Here is a 20,050-nt window from a genome sequence, read left to right as displayed (position 1 = left end):
GCAGGGATTGTAAGCCGCTCTGAGAGCCTTTGTGGCTGAAGAGCAGGATAATAATAATAATAATAATAATAATAATAATAATAATAATAATAATAATAATATCCTGTTTTGTCTGACTATGCCCAGAAGTAGATTTCAAACCTGTATGTTTAATATTTTCTTGTCTTTTATACAGACAAGTAATCTTTTTGCTTTTGTTTTTGACCATGTAGAGGATGAAATGGCAGATTATTAGCAAATCATAATGGATTTTCTATGATCCCATGATCCTGAGCCATGTTCATATGCCAGACTTCCTCTCTTATCAAGTGGCTTCTTGAAACCACAAATTGTTTCTTAAGCATTTTCTTCCTTATTGCTCCCATCCCAGCTGCCACTTCTATGGCCTCTGTGTGAGAGAAAGAGAAAGAAAGAGGAAACAGCAACCAGTATCTTCTGGACTTAATCCTCTTCGGCACTCCCATCCCCTTTTCCTTGTGTTTTTGTGTCTGTGTAGATTGTAAGCTTGAGAACAGTGGACTGTCAAGTTAACAGTTGTAAAGTAACATGTACACTGATGGCACTATATAAAAATGATAATGGTATGATTCCTCAAGATGTGTTTGCTCACAAATTAAACAGAACATCTACAAAATGCTCTTCCTCAGTAGTGTCTGTTATCTTTCTGAAATTTTTAATGTTTCAGATAGTCTCTCCCTCCTGTACCAACCAAGTGGTTTAAGAGGGGGAAAACATACATGTCTGGCCTGTACAATACAGCAGGGTGAAATGGTAAAATTCTTAATCTGCCTCTTTAGACAATAGGCAAGTAGATTAGAGATCCCATGGGTTTTACATGCTAAGCGCAAATCCAAAAAAATACTTGAAAATATAGAACTTGTATTGCAAAGGGATGAGAGATTTTATTCAGGTATACATTCACAAATGACATTTCCTATCCAGTTTAAAGAAATCCAGTGATTCCCCTCCCCTTTTTCTTTGCTTCATGGTTAGACTAAACCAAGAGACCTCCAAGCTAATTCTGAGGAACATTTAAATGTTAGGGGTAGAAAATAAACTTAAGGATATGAAGTCATTTAAATGTTAAAGCTTGTATGTAGCAGTCTTTCAGCCATCATTCTTGTCACTGAAGAGAAGGTTGGATGCATAGATAAGAATAAACATGCAGACAAAGACAGCAAATAAGAGCAGTAATGCAATGAGTAGGATATAGATGCAAGTTACAGCAAAGTTGTCCCACGATGGCATAATGCTTTCTGCAAGATATAGTACTGAATAAATATCTTCACTCTAGAAAGCAAAACATATTTATCATTTCTTCAGTAGTATCATACCAAACATATAATTTTAGGTTTCAAAGACATAGCTGTATTAACCTGGAATATCAGTATGCAACAAGATCCTGCAGCACCTCTGAGACTAAAAGACAGATGTTGGTAGCATGAGCTTTGTAAACTTGAGCCTGAGGAAGTCTAAGAAAGCTCATGCTACCAACTTATATTTTTCAGTTAGTCTTGAAGGTGCTGCAAGATCTCTTTGCATATAATTTAGATGTAACAGTTTGCTTCCTCATTACATTACAGGTATAGCTCAGTTAATGAAGTAGATGTGTTCTATCACATTACTACTTTAACAGAACATTTGATCCCAGAGGCAGAAATAACATGGAACAAAAAACGTATGTTCCTGCACCACAAAAAAAGAGCAGGTCAATTTCAATAAATTTATATAAAAATAAAATTGCACATGTGAAATGGAAAAAAAACCTAGGTCAGGTAAGCCTTGCATAAGTAAACAAAAACAATTTGAACCGTGTAAAAAGCACTTGAAAGCTTTTTTTCAAAATGTATCCAGGAATTTTTCATTTCTTTCAGCAGATGCCACATATTTTTTTTTACAACATTCAGTTTTGGTGGCCAGATTTAGTTCTATGCTTCTTTAATATGCTAGGGATAGCTGTTGTAGATAGGCACACACAGGTACAGTAGGACTGACTAGAGCAGAATTCCATTCTTTCCCAGCTCAAGCTTTTATTTTATGAGATTTTTTTATTGTAGGGATGCTGCTGCAGCCTGGTATATACTCTGCTACTGAATTGTGGCTCTTCCCAACTTTATAATTACTTTTAAAACCTTGCAAGTGTCACAGTATTTTTACTTACATGATCTTGCCCACTGGAAACGTTTGTAATCGCCACCTGTTATGATTTTTCTTTCATATTGAAGGCAATTCTACCATCTCTTTCTTCCAGAGTTATCCACAAAGGAACAGAAGACACTAGAGTCAGTTAGTGACAGATGTCTCAGCCTTATTGTTTTCACATCTTATTCAGAGATGCTTAAGAGCCTAATTTATCAAGAGACAATAAGATTAGTGACTTGGTTAAGACTCCTCCTTTGATATCCATGCTTTAGGAAAGGAGAAAAAACAGGAGTATTATTTGTTAAAAATTGGCAAGGTAAATTTTCCTGAGTATCCTTACAAAAGGTCCTGATTTTGATCGTATTAATATATTTCCCACATGTCAACTACTTATGCATAATGATGGGTTTGAAATGTCTAAAACAGTAACCAAAATTTGTGGTTTCACCATGGCATAATAGATGTATACCATCATTCACCACAGAATAATTCCAGAATTTCAAACCTTATGGTTAGAAATCTCTGTACTACACTGCAGTGCCTCAAATAACTATAGTGACTATTAACCTTTAAAAGTATGGCTTATATTAGTAATACTACTTTTTCACAGAAATGACCACAAAAATCCTGTCTACAATAAAAAGCAATAAAAGTTTAGACTTCTGGATCTCATGCTTTACCAAAAAAAATTAAGATGTGTCATAAAATACTCAGTTTATAGGCTGAATCACTACTGCCCCCCCCAACTTCATCCAGGTTCAGTGGAAGAATGTGTTAAGTAGCATTATTGCAATAATAATAATAATAATGTCTAATTTGATTGCCACATTTTTCAGTGCTATGAAACTGCAAAAGAGGTTTAAACATTTTTCATCACTTTATGCATGCAACTTCTTGTATCAAACTGAAGCAGACGTTCTGTGGAAGGGATGGGTTTTCAATGCTCTGTTTACCTTGCAACCTGAGTGGAGGGGCTGCGTTGACAGAAGATTTTTTAGTAGAGAATCAGGGCAGTTTCCTCTACAATTCCTCTACCCTTGCCAATTGTTTAAAAATGTGCTTTCCAGCTGGGTTTGCACACCAGAAGTTGAACCTATTTATTTTTTAAATAAACAACTGTAGAGAAGAGAAGAATTTATTAGAGAATCACTAGGCATCAGAGAGACTTAAGTACCTCTCCCTGTCATTTGCCCTTGTGAGTGTCCCCATCCACTGCCACATAACCTATAATGTTAGGAAACATTGCATTATGATGCTATTAAGATCACTTTTTTTGCGTCATTTAGTTTGCCTGCCACGTTACTGACAGGAATGATAGTAAGATCTGTGTTAAGGAAAGTTGGCTGTACAGTACCGGTGATTCACAAAGGTTTTGGCAGTGTAGATCAGCTCTGTCTTTTCCATAAATGTACCTTCCCAGCTTTAGATTTCATAGGGAGAACCTCTTATTTTTTAAAAAAAGTTGAAATATAATATACATTTATATACAGCAGTCATTAAATTCCAGAAACTCAGAAATGGGTTCTCTTTCTATGGGCAAATTTTTTTTAAAACTCTTCCCTTTTTCAGGCCCCTTGACCTGAGCCAAATCTGCCAAAGCCTTTTGCAGGTAGCTGAAATTTATCACTCCAAAAAACCACTATGGTGGTCATTACTTAATGTTTGTAGAGGCCAACTCACACCAAAGGTATTGAATGATTTTTTAAAAAAAAAATACAGTGTGTCCCATGATCTTTTAAATACTTATCTTAAAAAATTACAGGGTTAGAAGATGGAATGTTTTTAAATTGCTGTTTTTGTACCACCATAAATTAAATAGCTTATTGTTCCAGTACACTACAATCTATCACTGCTTATGATAACCTTCTGGCTCCATTATGGAGCAGATCAAAATGGAAGCAGTTAAGTAGATACCTAAGAATTGACATCAATCTACTTTCTGTAAGGAAATAAGAATTCTCTTTGCTCATGTGCTGGTATCTCAGCGCCTATTCAGACATTGCACAAAGGTAAGAAGCAACTAAACTTCACAGGGAGCAACAGCCAATGTTAGAGCCATGTGCTCATGTTCACACTTTATGTCTTCCACCAATGCAACTATCTTAAAGTCAAGCAGGCTGTTATAGTGGCAGCCATATTTGTTAAATAGTGTCTCTGCCCTGTTTAAATATAAAAATCAGTGGGATTCTAATTTTAACATCAAAAGGCAGATGTGCTTCGTTGTTTAGGGTTAGTAGGGCAAGTGTTATCATCCCCATCTACTAGACCCCAGTGCATGCACGCATGCACACACACTCTCACTCTTTTATTGTTTTAATTGTACTTTTTAAAAAATAGTTGTTTGTCATTGTATGCTTTCAGTTGTTTTAAAATATTGTTAGTGGTTTAGCTCTGTTTTCATGCTGAGTGTATTTTTAAGCTGTCTTGTGCCCCAATTTGGTGGTGGTGGTGGTTGTGATGATGATGATTCAGCTCAGAGCTTCAAAGGAACATTTTAGAAGTATTCTAACACTAGCATTATTCTAGCATAACAAGGTACAAATGACAATTTCTTAATCAACCTATTTGGCAGTTTATTACTTTCCATAATAAATAGCATTTCCTTGGTGCTTCTGAAATGTTACCAAAGAAGAAGCATTTGTGGAGACTTTGATCCATTTATATATATTTAAGATAATATAAAAAGTAACAAAAAAGTAACAAGCCATGGAAAGCAACAACTAGTTAATAAATTTGGGGGGAAACCACATGGAACACTTGACACATTTAAGAAAAATCTGCTCTGGTTCAGCTCTCCTCACTATACATCCCTTTTCATGCTCAAACAGAGTTCCCCACTTCTTCCTTGTGTGTGTGTGTTTGTGTGTGGGAGAGAGAGAGAGAGAGTGCATAGGCCAAACAGGTGTGTAAACACACAAAACTGCTGCCATTACATCTAATTTAGACTTTAGATGAACACCCTCCAAAAAAGAGTAATTTGTGAGCTAGCACTCATTCTAGATTCACATTATTGCCTTAAAAGAGCGGCTGGCAAAATGTCCATTTATATACAAAAAGAAAAGGTTCTGCTTTTGTAGGAAGTTCATAGCACTGATATAGATATAGATATATTTCAAATTTGTTAGAAATGTCAGGACGACAAAAGGAAATTATTTCATAAGACTTCTGCTTCTATCATACCACCTTCAATTCTTATTTTTAAATTTTTATTTCTGCAATTTCGACTTCACAACTTCATTAACAGAAGGCTCATGTTAAATAATCTAAATGCTATAAAACAGCTATGATTTTAAAAACAACAAATGGCATGAAGCAATTTAAAGTCCAGTATTTTAAAACTGCTTCTGAAACAAAACTGTTCTCAAAGCTTGCTTAAAAGTATGCAACACTATTGTGTCTTGCTGACCTCCAGTCAATGAAACCTGGCCATTATATAGAATCCACATTTTTAAAGTAAATGGGAAGATCATTTAATACTTTGGCATGGACATAACAAAGTTTTCAGTCCTAAACAGTGCTCTCATTTCTTGGCAAGGTGAATAAAATAATGTTTGGTTTCCTAGAGCTGCTTCAGTTCAGGAGAACTGAGGCTTAGAAAAACAGAATTTTGATGTTGTGTCTAGGAGCTGCTATTTATGGCTAAAATGGAGCCACACTAATGGGCTGAATATGCTTTACTGTCAGGTATCATGTCAGGTCAGATCAGGATTCTGGCTCTTGGTGGGAGAGCCATTCTGTCTTTGTGTAAGAATATCAAGGCTTTAGTGTCTTCAGAGTGAGGACCAGTATAGCATCACAATGCATTGGATGGATGGATCTATCCGACATGCTAGAATAGGACCAATATACCTTGATGTAGCCATTTTTTATTCTCAAACTACAGCAAACTTAAGAATCAAAAGAGAAGGGTAGGACTGTAACTGGTCTGGACTAAATAAACTAATTTCTACAGATTTTCTAAATCCATTCCTTTCCAAACCTCTGATAGTTGAAGCACACAATCCACTCAATTAATGTTGAATGACTTTTTTTTAAAAAAGAAATTATACAATGACATGCTCCTTGTTTCTGCACAAGTGACTAATCTGGGACTTATTTCCAAGATAAGGGGTGGCCATCTGTGGGCCTCCACATGGTTTTGGACTGCAGCTATCATAATCCTTCATTATGGGTTATGCTGGTTTAAAACTAATGGTAATCTTATACTACCTCCAACCTGAAAGGCCAGCATTGCTCGTCCATGTCCCATATGGGATCAGGTGAGCCTAAAGAACTGTGCAGACATATAACCTGCAGGCTGCTGGAAAGACAGGTAATTCTGCTGTTTCTTACAACTATGGCAGAAATGGGTCAGAATTATTGGCTCTCAGCAGATGGTGTGTAGAGAGAAAGCCTAGATAACATAAGCCGTGCAGAGATATAATAGGAAACAGGGGTGGCTAATGGATGCATTGCTGTGAAGGTGGCAAATCCACTCTTGTTTTCACGACTACTCCTGCCAATACTGCTCCAAGCTGAACCAAACGTCTACAGGGAGATGTTCTACCATTGGGAGGGTGCTGCAGGAACATCAGTAGAAAAATTGTGAGTAGATTCATACCCCCCAATTCCGGTTGCCAAATCCCAGAGCTTGGCTCTTCTCCTGTCTTCAGAACAAGACGAAAGAATCTCAGGATGAGAGCAATTCCTTGTAAAATGTGTGTATGTGTGTTACACATTAGTTGTTGCTTTTTAATTTGAACGGCACTTTGTGCATTTGGGTGATACTTAATGTGCCAGGCTTAATCACATGGCCAGGGCCCACTGCCCTGTGATGTTACACGTTGTGGCTCTAGATCTCAGTCTTGGGCTAGAAATCCAAGGCCTGGATAGGTTTATCAGGTCTGACCTGGTAAACCTATCCACAACAGTAGATCCAGTAGCTGCCCTTGAGTGGGCACTTGCTGCTGCGCCACCACTACTCAATGAGTGGGCACTTTGGACTCAGTGAAACAAGACAAATCCAACCATCAGTTGAAGGGAGGTTGCCACTCAGGCAACAGACACTGGGGGACAGAAAGATGCCCGAAGAGTATGTCCTTTACTAAATCCCCTCAACAGCAGTGAGAGTTTTAATCACTTTGATAATGTTGCGGATAGATTCAATTGTAAATCTTGTTGGCTTCTGTATGTGGAGCAAGAAGGAGGCATCATCTTCTAGTTTCATTTGCCTCGGTCATCAGAGCACGCTGTTGAATGTTCCATGCACAGACACTTTAAAATTACTACTCTATTAATTCCCAGCTTCTTCTCACAGATTAAAACATGGAGTTATACTATATCACTTTCCCTTAAACCAAAGTAAGGAACAACTGAGAATAACAAAGAAATAGTGCAGAACTCTGGGCCCCCTCTCTAATATCACTGTTCATCTTGTTATGTCCAAAACTAAAGAACTACAGTTAGAATGAGCTGGAAGCATGAGTTCGGCAAATAAGTAAATAAATAAACTTGATGTAGATAGGAATCCTTCCAGGTGTCATACAGGGCCTCTAAGAAATTTCTGAAGTATTACTTTGTATGCTAGAATTAACATTTTTTTTTTTAAAAAAAAAGCAGGTTAAAAAGGGGGTTGTTGTTGTTATGTGCCTTCAACAGTAAGCTCCAATTTATGGTGATCCTATCATAGGGTTTTCTTTGCAAGATTTATTCAGAGGAGGTTTGCCATTGTCTTCATCTTAGGCTGAGGGAATATGACTTGCCCAAGTTTACCTAATGGGATCTCATTGCTGAGAAAGAATTGGAAACCTGGTCTCCCAGAGTCCTAGTCCAACACTCACTATGCCACACTAGCTCTAAATGGGTAGATGTATCAGGAAATGTGGTATACAGGACCCAACGGTGTACACTGGGATAACCTCCTTAAAATATCCAGGAATACAGTACTTTGAAGAACTTTTCACTGACCTCCAGTAACGCAATACTGTACATCTGTTAAAATACTAGGTTGCATCCTGTAATGGCTTTGCATTACAGTACTTCTATGAACATACTGCTGGACACCTGATTTTTTTTTTCTGATTCAACATACAAGCACACTTCAGCTCCATCTCTTGCAAAATGCTGTTAGTGGTAAAGGGCCGTCTGGAATATTGGAACATAGCATGCCCTGTCTTGCGTGAGCAGAAATGTTCTCCGCTAGTGCAATCTCATAATTGGGTACAAACAACTGCATTTAAACCTAATAGCTAACTCTGTGCTATGCTGCATTGGAAATATGGGTGCCCTCCAGTCTTGTTGAATTTCCCAGTCTAAGGTTCCCCGCGTTCAAGCTGAATGAAATGACGTACAGAGAAGGAAGAGGGAGCCTGGAGACTAAAAGCACAGGCACAAGGCTGAAAAGAAAAAAAAAGGTTTATTTAAGAGACTGACATCTTCAAGAAAAAGGGATTAAGAGTTATAGAATGCTATTTCAAAATGAAAATGATCATCTGGGAGAGGGACATCGCTGGTGTAGAATTCTATAGCCATACAAATTAGCTCTTGGTCAGCAAGAGAATATAATACACATGCGTGTCTCTGCTTAATAAGAGATTTATTCTTTCCCTTCCCCCTATTTTTTAGCAGGGATGTTCATGTTACAGAGACCCATTGCTAATCTATTAATTAAAATCATTTTATTCATTCCAATTCACGGAATAAATGTGTCACAATGCTGTTGCACTTCAACCTACAAGTAGGGGTTCACATGACAATGCTTCTTCATATTTATCTTTCCGTGAACCCAGAGAACTAGCCTGTCAACCCAAAGGTAAGGCTAAACCCCTTTGCACTGGCACCTAATTTTCTCTTTGTGCTGAGAAGTTTTGCTTTTTAAAAAAAGGAACATTCTGTTTCACTGCCTCTCATCTAAAGTCTGGATTTATTACTTCACTGAGAAGTGCAGCCAAGACTCAGCATCCTTGAGACAGCTCAGAGCTGTTCTACTATCCTTAAGCCAATTTCACTTTTGATTTTATCACATGAGCCTCAGTCTTGCCACAATCACATTATTAAAAGAGAATTAAACTATACAGGTTTTGAAGCTTTTGTTACTATACCTCTCTTCAATAGCATGAGGGGCCTTTTGCGCCATCAAGGGTCCTCACGCTCGCGAGAATGGAGAGAGGACTGTATAACCTATTCTAGCTGGAAGGAAGAGCTTTTGCAGCAGTATTTTCAAAGTATGTTGTGAAGTGTACTATTTGGCTTCCACTCTTCCATGCTGCCTGGCAAATAAACTCTCAGGAACTTAACATTATCTAGCCTTTGTCAGTGATAGCTACATGTTTAGTCCCTTAACTCTTGGCTTTGTATTTTGCCAGCTGGGAGGCATAGTGTGAGAAACAGCATGCTTATACATCTAATCCTGAAAGGCAGAGCAGACTATAAGACACACTTCGTCCATGTTCCACCGGTAGGGCTATTGTGTGTTTGTTGTGTGCCTTCCAGTCATTTCTGATGTATGGTCATCCTAAAGAGGTTTGCCATTGCCTTCCCCTGAGGCTGAGAAAGTGTGATTTGCTCAAGGTCACGGTTGAGCTGGGAATCGAATTCTGATCTCGAGAGTTTTGTCCAACACTCAAACTATTACATGATGCTGGCACTTGTGAAAATATAGCTGTATTAATATTGAAAAAATCCCGATAACACACAGGAAACAAGACATAATTTATTTTAACATACAAAATAAAAAGCAACAGATGTTTCTAAAAGCCTCAGTTACACATTTTTTTGGAACGGTGCATGTCTAAGGAATTCTTACGGCATTTTGGACGGTCTTGTTTCCCTGCTAGGTTTGTGTGGCTATCTTTTCCTAATAAGAACCAAATGTTGTTTGTGGAAATGACTGGAAATGACACTCATGATCAGAATGGTCGGTTCTCTGCCCACTCTTTTGAAAAACAAATGCTAAGACATCAATTAAATTGTTTCAGAAAGCAGCAACTCTTGCATAGACTAGCCTCTTTAATCTTTGTAGACAGTGTGGGAGAGGGAATCCCAAATAAGGGCCTAAATTTTAATTCATTCCTTCTGGCTTGGCCTGAAGAGAAAAGGAACCATACTGGATGCTGAGAAACTGTTTATTGGTGTATTTCTTCACTACTACATTTGTACCACACCTTTCAGCCCGGGCCAGATTCATACATAAAATGTTTAATGTGACTATTTTTAATTTCCTTGGCCATGCTACTTTTACATGTCTATGAAACTGCTCCTGGTTTAAGGACAAATAATGGTCTAAAAAAGCATGGGGGAGTGGTGTCAAAGTTGGGCCAATAGCTGCTATGGAATTTCAACTAAAGGTACATTTAGGTGAATTTGGAAAATTTCTGCTCACAAAAAAGGAGTTTTATTAGGAAGGGTCACTGGTCAGTTATAAAATCCCAGGTTCAGTCCTAAGTTCAGTCCTTGGCTAGTGGGGAAGGAAAAACTCTTATCACAAGTAATGGAAAGTGCAACCTCCAGTCTTTTATGTGGCATGAAATGCACACCCAAGCCCTGTAAACTGTCCACTTCCACACTCAAAATTGTTTTTGCACCATTTTAAGGTGGAAAGCCACCTGAAAAATGGTCCAAAAATGGTGTTCTTCCTACCCTAATGTTTTTCTTGTATATTTTCACTACCAACTCATTTTCTATTCCTACTGCAGGATGGGTTTTTCTGCCTTCTGCCCTAAGAGTTTCCAATACAGGCCAGGGTAAGTCTGTATCCACTGTTTCAATTCTTCACCCTGTATTTAGAGGCTTGGATTCCTAGGCATCTCATTTTATAAGGGAGATAACATATGTGGGAGCTTGGATCCAGTCCTGTATCAGTGATATGGGATGCCCCAAATCCCAAGCCCCTGAACTCTGGATAGTGAGTGCCAACCATGTTCCCAACAGACCTAGCCCTTGAGCAGTAGATATGCAGAAGATCAACCAAATGCCAGAGGTCCATGTAGGGATCATGGCTGGCATGGTGCTGCTCCTTCTCCTTTCCATCTGCAAAGGCTTGCTGAGCAACAATGCAACCTATCCATCTCATGATGGCTGGCTTCCCATTGCAAGATTTCCATGGGGTTTTTGGGTTCACACAAGATTTGAAATCACACAGGAAGCAAAAGCCTTATGAGACCTACCTGAAGTGTCTTGGCTATTCTTGAACTGGTCCACTAGTTAGGAAAAGACTGTCCAATATTGCTCTCTAGAATAATAATAATAACAATAACAACAACAACAACAACAATAATAATCATAATAAATTTTACTTATATACCGTCTTTCCAACAGATCGAAGCGGTTTACAAAAATGCATAAACAATTACATAACACATACACAACTAAAAATTCATCCCCTTATCTTAACTAAATAGCATTAAATTAATCAGAAAACCAAGCAACCCTGTTTAGGGGCAGTTCACTGATGACATTTGGAATGGGAGTATTCTGCTGACTCTCATTCTTTGGTTACATTTGCAGTTATGAGACTGAATGTTTCTTCCCCTCTTCTTTTTAGCATTAAACTGTTAAAGCCTTATATCACTCTAGCACTATTAGTATACAGAAACCTAGAAAAAATATAGATGGAGAGTGGATACTGGGGAATGAACATATGGGGAAAGGTGTTGAGTTCATGGAGTAGGTGGTGGGAATTAATGCCCACAGCACACATTAACCACACCTCTAGGGAGAGAGAAGAGTGGAGTGCAGGGGGGAAATGAAGATCTGTGGTATCATTGCAACCACAAGCAAAACATTGCCAAAAACTTTGTATATTTAGGGGGTTACTGGAGACAGGAATGGAAATAATTATTACAAGGTATGAACTCCTGAAGGACTGCTTCAACAATTCACAGAACTATTGAGCAGTGTCAATCAGGCCTAGTACATACAGAGAGGGAGGGAGAGAAGAGACAGAAAGAGAGATCAGATTGTTCCAGAGGGAACTACTTCATTTCTTACAAATAGCAATTTTTCTTCATTATTAAATGATCTTGTTCTCTTGTGTTTGCTTTCTGGCTGGCAGGTTACTGTCTCTATTTTGCTTTTGATATCCTGAAGAATTTTGTTTTCCTCTCAGCCTTGTCTTTCTCAATCTAGCTTTTCATCTGTACAAATCCCAAACTGCACAATTCTTTCCCCATTGCCCTGTTAACTAACCTTCTCCCTTTCCTGACCCCCTTCCTGCTTTATCTACCTTAGCATTCAGTTTCTGCTGCACTGTGATCTGAAAGCCTTGTGCTATAGAGTTTTTAAAAAGACCACCACTTCACTACTTTGCTGGTTTTCTGAGCATACCTGGGCAGAAACATAAAAAGAATTTCCAGCCACTGACTGACCAAGAGTGCCTACCTATACACTTCTCTTCCCATTCTACTGCATATGCTGGAGGAAAGGGGCATTGTTGCTATATATCTCATGCAACCAGTTTTGCAGGATGGGGGATTGCCAGTCAGGTGGTTTATATTATCCCTGTGTTGCCTTGAACATAGGAACAGGGAGAATGTCTGATGGCCATTCATACTACTGTATGTTATAAACTGGTTTGCAAACAGGTTTAAAGGGGGGTCATTCACACTTTCGCCAGTTTTGTCTCAACCCAAATTCAAGAGGGGACAGCGCAAATCCCCCTTAACCCAGTTATTACAAGATTGCGTTTTTTCCTGTTTCTTTCCCAAAATACCAGGTTTTATCAGGGTGCCGCCAATGATAACTTGCTCCCAATCCCATTTGGGGCATCCAGGAGGGATGGGGTTAATGTGCAGGGGGCAGATCATGCCCACCCCTTTGCAAGAGTTGCCAGCCAAGCTTCCCTCTCAGCACTCGGTTGCAGGAATGAAAAAAGCAGCTTCAGAAATGTAGTGGATTCAAACTTCCAACGCTTTGGAAAGTGGTCTCTTTAAAGGCAGCCCAGCTTTTTTTCTCTTCTGCCAGTGATTTAGTCCCCTTCTCTGCACCGATGTCTAATTCCCAGTGCTCACCAAAGCCAGGGAGGGGGTTCTCCTGGAAACATCATTAGACGGTGTATTTAAAAAAATTAATAAAATAAAATTTGACAACTTATGCAGGTATTTGCAAACTAAAGCTCTCACACATATTACATTACTGAGAGATTATATTATTATATGGCTGAGAGAGTGTGACTCTCCCAAGGTTAACCTATCCCAGGTTTTCTTGCTAAGGGTTGTTCTGAGGGGAATGCCATTGTCATCCTCTGAGGCTGATGGGGGGGGGTGTCCAAGAAACAATGTGACACTTTAAAACGATGCAAATGGTAATGTGAACTTCATTAGGGTTAAAGTGCCGCAGAGAGATTCAATCAGGGTAAACATATGGGAACTTTGATTCGGTATTGCATCATCGAATCTCCCCTGATCTACTCATCACAAAAACGTTAGTGTGAATGGCCCCAGAAGAAACCTCTTCAAGAATGTGGTATAATGCTATTTGGTCCTAAATTAATACAACATTTACAGGTAACCTTTAGTAGGATTTATGCTACCAAAGCCAGATGAATTATAAAGGAAAAATTTGCATTCATTCGGAGTTTGAATTTTCAGGCTAATTCACTCCTCTAGATTTGCTTGTGGGTTTTGTAAGAGCAATTTTATTTTTATTGAGCTTGCTAGCTACTCAAGCATCTGGGTCTGGAATGGAGTAAGACTGAATGTAAACAAATGTGACCACTGTTGGCATGCAGTAGTTTTTCAGTGACTGATTTATCTGGAAAATTAGCATTTCTTTCAAACATACTTACTGGAAATGATGTCTGGCTCCCCATGCAGGCAATTGCAACTCCTTTTTCCTGTAGTAGGTACGTTGCCAAAGATCTCTTCTGTCTCCTGTTTTATGAGATAAATTAGCCTATCAAATGTAGAAAAAAATGAAGAAAAGTGGTTTTAAAGGTCATCATACCCTTATTGTTTGCCTGTTCTTAAGAATATCAGACCTTGAAACTCAGAGAGAAGGCACCTAGATGATAAGTGGTGGAGCCAGGCAGATAAAGAGAGTAGAGGGAGGGTAGTCTAGTGGTTATGTGCCAGAGGCACTGGGCAATAGTAGGGACAAAATGTGGCTTTGCCTGACAGAGGAATCTGACAAACAGCAAAATATCAATCTAAGCAGAATGGCCTGAATCTTTTACACTTCCCTGGGATTTCACACCTTTTTCAGGAGCCTTGAAGGGGGAGGCTTATAACTTCAAACTACAGTATTTTATTTCATAATATACAAATGGTTATGAGAAGCTTATGCCAAAGTGAGTTTTCATACATACTGCAGCCAATGGCAGAGTCTCCATAAACAGTATATATGAAGCAAAGGTGCTAACATTGGAAGCAAATGGAGCAAAGGCAAGAAAAAATACTTTCCATTAAGTCACCATCCTGGCTGAAGGATTATTTTATGTTTGCCTCTGCAATACTCCAACTTTACCTCTAAATGGTTTGGCTTTGGACAGAGCCAGCAGTCAGAGCCTAGGCTACGACAGCTGTTCTGCGAAGATTTCAGCTGCAACGGTAGGGGCTGCATTTGTTTTTCTCCTCAGTTTAAAAATAAGCATGCAGCTCTGTACTCTGCTTATTAATATTATAGCTCAACAAGAAATTTCTAAGAATTAGATTTACCAGGAGCATTCAGGTGCTGAGCTGGGCTTTGGCTTCCTTTTCAACAGGGGTAAGAACAGGGCTAGGTTAGGAGGGTCACTTTTCCCTCCTCCAGACCCTCAGTGGCAACACCATTAAACTTGGCAGTCACTGGAAGTGACATTTCAGGCAAATGATCATTTCTAGACTACCCCCTGATTTTTAGCTCATGTGCTTACAGGCCAAAATGGGCCTCTGGACTCTTTCCCAAGGACATTTTTTGAACATGTATATTTTTAATAAATCAACATTGGGGAAAGAGCCTCATACCACCCATCAACCAGTCCCCACTCCTGATTTTCATGCTATTCAGAATAAAATTGTGAAACCAATAGCAAGAGTCAAAACATGGGGGGAACAATTATTTTTACAAATCCAACCTTTATCTCCTATACTAAGCATTATCTCCCACCTCATTCTTAGTATGTTCCTCCAGTTCTCTTTTGCTCCTTGAAGGATCAAAATAAGAAAACCCCACCTCCTATTATTATCATCATCATCATCCTCCTCCTCCTCCTCCTCCTCCTTTATTTATAAAGCGCTGTAAATTTACACAGCGCTGTACATACAATCTTTTTAATTGGACGGTTCCCTGCACTCAGGTTTACAATCTAAAAAGACACGACCCAAAAGGAGAAGGGAGTGGTGGAGGGGAAGGGGATGAGGGTCAGCAGTTCTTCTCTACCTCCGAGGCCTGGACCAAGGGAGATGGACTGGAGGGAGGGCTTGGCTTCTTAATGGATGGTTAATCTTCTTCCAGGGAGGCCTGTTAGAGCTAGCCTGCCTCACTAGTAGGATAATACATATAAAATACATAGCAATACAGGAAATGATTCAATAAAACAGGCAACAAAAGAACATCAAATAGCAAGTGACAGTTATGTATGCAATGGCTGGGAACGCTTCTCTGAACAAAGAAGGAACAAACCAGAAATAGTGAGACCAGCTATCACCCATATATCACCCAGAGAAAGAACAGCTATAGGGTGCTTGCTTCAACCATCTCTACAAAAAACATCAGCTTCAGCTCACAGTTGCCCTGAGACAGCAGCACTGAAGGGAAGACTTTGGCCTCCACAATAAGCCGGAGGCAGAAGCAACAACATAAGGTATTTTTTCTGCCCGAAATAACTCTAAGATGTTCATTTCCTTTCTTCAAATCCTTCCTTTCCTTCCTTCACATCCCATTTAGGGCTGTAAGATTAGCAGCTTTCCATTTCCTGAGATTTCAACCCCAAATCTGAAACCAAGGGTGGGGGGGACATGACTTGTGATGCAACATAGCAGGTGTATGTGTGTGTACTGTACATGTGTGAGTGAAACAGACAATGTAGATTTCCTCTAGTACCTTCTAAACACAGAGATAGCAAAGGGGCTGAATCCTATGTAATCTAAACCAATATAACTATATTAATTTAAACTAATTAATCTAAACCAATATAACTATATCATCCATAAACTAATATATACCTCCTCATTTTGATGTGCCCAAAGTAGGACTGCCAGATGAAATATGGAGCAGGACCTTCAATGGTTGTGTAGAAGATGGAACACCTGAAATTCCCACTTCTATGCAACCATTAAAGTTATAGGTGCTGAGTGCCTTATTTCACCTGGCAATCCTAGCTCAAAGAAGTGTGCATCAAAAGTAGAGATTTTCACCTGTAAGTAGTTATGCAATGACTTTGAAACCTCCTGCTTTTACTGGTATTTCATCTATTTTTAATTTTTTTAAATAAATGTTATTAAATCATTAAAATCATACATATACACAGCAAAAACATAATTCCACACACCTTACATTGCCAAAAGGTTCCATCATAGTACATAATACATATCCACATACAAACGTACATACATACATATACTCCTGATTGATATCTTCTCATAATCCGCAATATCTTTAATTCTATCTGGGCAACCCTATAGTTATACGATATACTGGCAGTGATGACTTTCAACTATCTCGCTCCTTCTATTTCTTCAACTCATTTCCTTCGTTTCTCCCTTTCTCAATTGCTTTCCCTTCATCTGACTTCCTCATCTCTCCCTTCATCCTCTCTTTCTTTATTATTCCTCTCTCCTTCCTATTTATTTCTTTTCTTCAATTCTCCTTAACCCTATCTTAGCCTCACATTCACAATCGACTCCTTGGCTCCTCTACTCTCTCACTTTCAATCCCTTCTCTATATGTTTCTCATAGTACTCTATAACATTAAAGACAATTATCATGTTTTCTCTCATATATCTTCCTGATTAATTAATTTGGGAATAAAATTGATTGGAGGATGGATACTTCCCATTTTCAGTGTTCATGAAACAAAAAAGCTCACAAGTTACAAAGGTCCAAAACACACTGCAAAAATAATCCAGTTTGAGACCACTTTAACTTCCTTGGCTCAATGCTAGGGAGTCCTGGAAATTGTAGTTTATTGTGGCACCAGAGCTCTCTGACAGAGAGGGCTAAAAATACAGTTTGATGAGGAATACCATCACTCTTTTCTCCAGTGCAACAGTGACTTTTCAGCCACTGCTGTAGTCTTGGTGCATGAGGCCGCACTAAATGATGGAGGAAGAATATTTTGTGGTTCAAATGTTGGTTCATACTGTCCTTTGTATTCTTGAGGTCGACTTGAGGAGAGTTTATTACACTCCAAGAGAGTATGTTACTATCTCTCAGCTTATATTACCTCATTGGGGTGCTCTGAGGTGTGTAGGGGCATGTAAATCTCCTTGAGGTCATTGGAGCAAAAGCAAGAAATAAAAGTGGGGAGTTGGTTGGTTAAATAAATGAAATAAAAGATCATATTGCAGACCGAAGTACCAATTAATATGAAGACTTTGGGAAGTTACTTGCAAAAAATAATTATATCAGCTATAATTTCACGTTCTCCAAACAGTTATTGCTACAGTTTTAAAAAAGCAATTGCTCCCTTTTCTGTCTCTTGGAAGTAACTAGCTGTTGCTTTAGTGGCCTTTTAAATCTTAATGAGACAAACTTCATATATGTGGTATCAAAGGCATTATCCTCCTGTCTGCTTACCTTATCAGGGCTACACCCATAACAAAACACAGCACATAAGCCATGTGGCATTCTTCCATCAGTTAGGTAATTAGTAACTGGTAATTAGTAACTAGGAAGTTATAGGTGCACTGCATTTATAATCATGTCCCTCTTTGAGTTAAATTAAAACACAATTATATCTTTGTTATTCAAAAAGGAATTAATTATTCCTTTTGAAAAAAAATTATTTATAACTTATAACTTCCATGCTCTGCTAAAACAATAGACAGTCTGAGGCCCTCTGAGGTTTTTTCTGGTTAACGAAAACATTTGGGGTGAATGACAATGGAGGATCTACCCAAATTCATCCTAGAAAATGAGGAAATAATAATAAAAGAGTTCTCATACCTTGGATCAAACATTGATCAGAATGGGAACTATAGTCAGGAAATCAAAAGAAGACTAAACCTCCAGGTGCCCCTTTTTCAGCCAGATTGGATCTTAGGCAACCTCATGCCATGGCCCCGATCTGGCCTTCTCAGGGCACAAAAAGGAGCTGCAAAAGTGGCTCCTTTTTGCGCCCTCAAAAGGACACCATAGCCACGGTGGCGTGGCTGTATAGTGTCCCTTCGGTGCTGCATCATCTAGTGTCAGGGCACCTTGGGAGCAGAGTTGGGCATGCATCATCAGGATGCTACACCCAACTCTGCCCTCAGGCTGGCCTTCTGAAAGGCCGGCTTGGGGACAGAGTCAGGGCATAGTGTCCTGACAATGCATGCCCAACTCTGCTCCCCCAGGCTGCTCTGACACTGCACGCCGCTCCAGATGGCACACAACAGCATGATGTGCTTCCGGTGCTGCACTCAGATGATGGAGTGTCAAAGGGGCACTATATAGCTGTGCTGTCACAGCTATGGTGCCCTTTCGAGGGCACAAAAAGGAGCCACTTTTTGCAGTTCCTTTTTGTGCCCTGAGAAGGCTGGGTTGGGGCCATGGCATGAGGTTGCCGTGGCCCCAATCTGGCTGAAGAAGGGGCGGCATCTAGTACAGCCCCTAAGAATGGGGAGGGCAGCTATGAAAGAGCTAGAAAAGATCCTAAAGAGCAAAGACATACAACTAAATGAGAGTCAGAATTGTACAAGCAATTGTATTCCCCATTACCAATGGATGTGAGAGTTGGACAGTGAAGAAAATGGATGTGAGATGTGGTGCTGCAGAAGAGTGCTGAGGATACCATGGACATACAAAAAGACAAATGGGTCCCTGAACAGATCAAGCCTGAAATTTCCCTCGAAGTCAAGATGATTAATTTGAGGCAGTAATAGGTCCAAACACTGCAGAAACAATCCAGTTTGAGACCACTTTAACTACCCTGGCTCAGTGGTAGGGAATCATGCAAATTGTAGTTTATTGTGGCACCAGAACCCTCTGACAGAGAAGGCTAAATGTATCACAAAATTAGAGTTCCCAGAATATCCTAGCATTGAACCAGGGCAATTAAAGTGGTCTCAAACTGGATTATTTCTGCAGTGTGTTTTGGACCATTTTTTGACCACATCATGAGAAGGCACAACTCACTGGAAGAGGCAATAATACTGGGAAAGATGGAAGTAGAAAAAGAGTAGAAAGAGAAAACCAGAGCTGTGGAAGATAGGGAAGATCAGAGGTGTCTCATCCACAGGGTTGCCATGAGTTGGGATCAGTTTGAAGATGGTTAACAACAAGAAGTTTTCAACTGGAGCCAGTGTAGTGAAGCGGTTTGAGCATCGGACTCTGCAGAACAGGGTTTGAATACCACTTTGCCATGAAAACCCACTGGGTGACCTTGGGCAAATTGCACTCTTTCAGCCTCAGCAAATGGCAATGGCAAACCCACTCTGAAAAAACCTGCCAGGAAGACCCTGTGCTAAGTTTGCGTTAGGATCCCCATAAATCGGAAACGACTCGAAAGCCAACAAGGCAAACAACATTTTCAGCTTAGGTCAGTTTTTCGAAACCCCGGCCACTGTTGATGCTAGTCAAGTTGTGCAAAAGGGGGTTTGCGTTGGGCGGGTGGCCGCAGCAGGGAAGTCCTGGCTTGTGCAGTGGCCAAGCCCCATTAGCTCTTATTGAAATAACATCTGACCTCTGGTTAATCTAATCCCTACACAAACATCCCAAGAAGAGGTCAGTGGGTGGGCTCCATCCCAGAGCCTCCTTTGGACCAAAGACCAGCTTTGTCTTGTTTGACTAAGATAAAAAGCGAGGCAGGGAATAT

At 39.5% G+C, this 20,050-nt stretch overlaps 1 long non-coding RNA gene across 1 annotated transcript in view; it reads right to left on the bottom strand.

Annotated features, from left to right (window-relative positions):
- Positions 1-747: 747 nt before the first annotated feature.
- The window catches only part of LOC121930423, a 29,633-nt gene continuing 10,330 nt past the window's right edge, over positions 748-20,050 (bottom strand). Inside the window, exons 3-6 of the long non-coding RNA XR_006103936.1 lie at positions 13,904-14,010; positions 11,286-11,350; positions 2,162-2,346; positions 748-1,290 (exon numbers count right to left, since the gene is read on the bottom strand). This is a non-coding gene — a long non-coding RNA (uncharacterized LOC121930423). The remainder of the gene's footprint in view (positions 1,291-2,161; positions 2,347-11,285; positions 11,351-13,903; positions 14,011-20,050) is intronic.

Source organism: Sceloporus undulatus, chromosome 5 (genome assembly GCF_019175285.1).
Source record: "Sceloporus undulatus isolate JIND9_A2432 ecotype Alabama chromosome 5, SceUnd_v1.1, whole genome shotgun sequence".
NCBI lineage: Eukaryota > Metazoa > Chordata > Lepidosauria > Squamata > Phrynosomatidae > Sceloporus > Sceloporus undulatus.
Note: the sequence above shows the minus strand (reverse complement) of the source record. Positions and strands in the feature narration are given on the sequence as shown.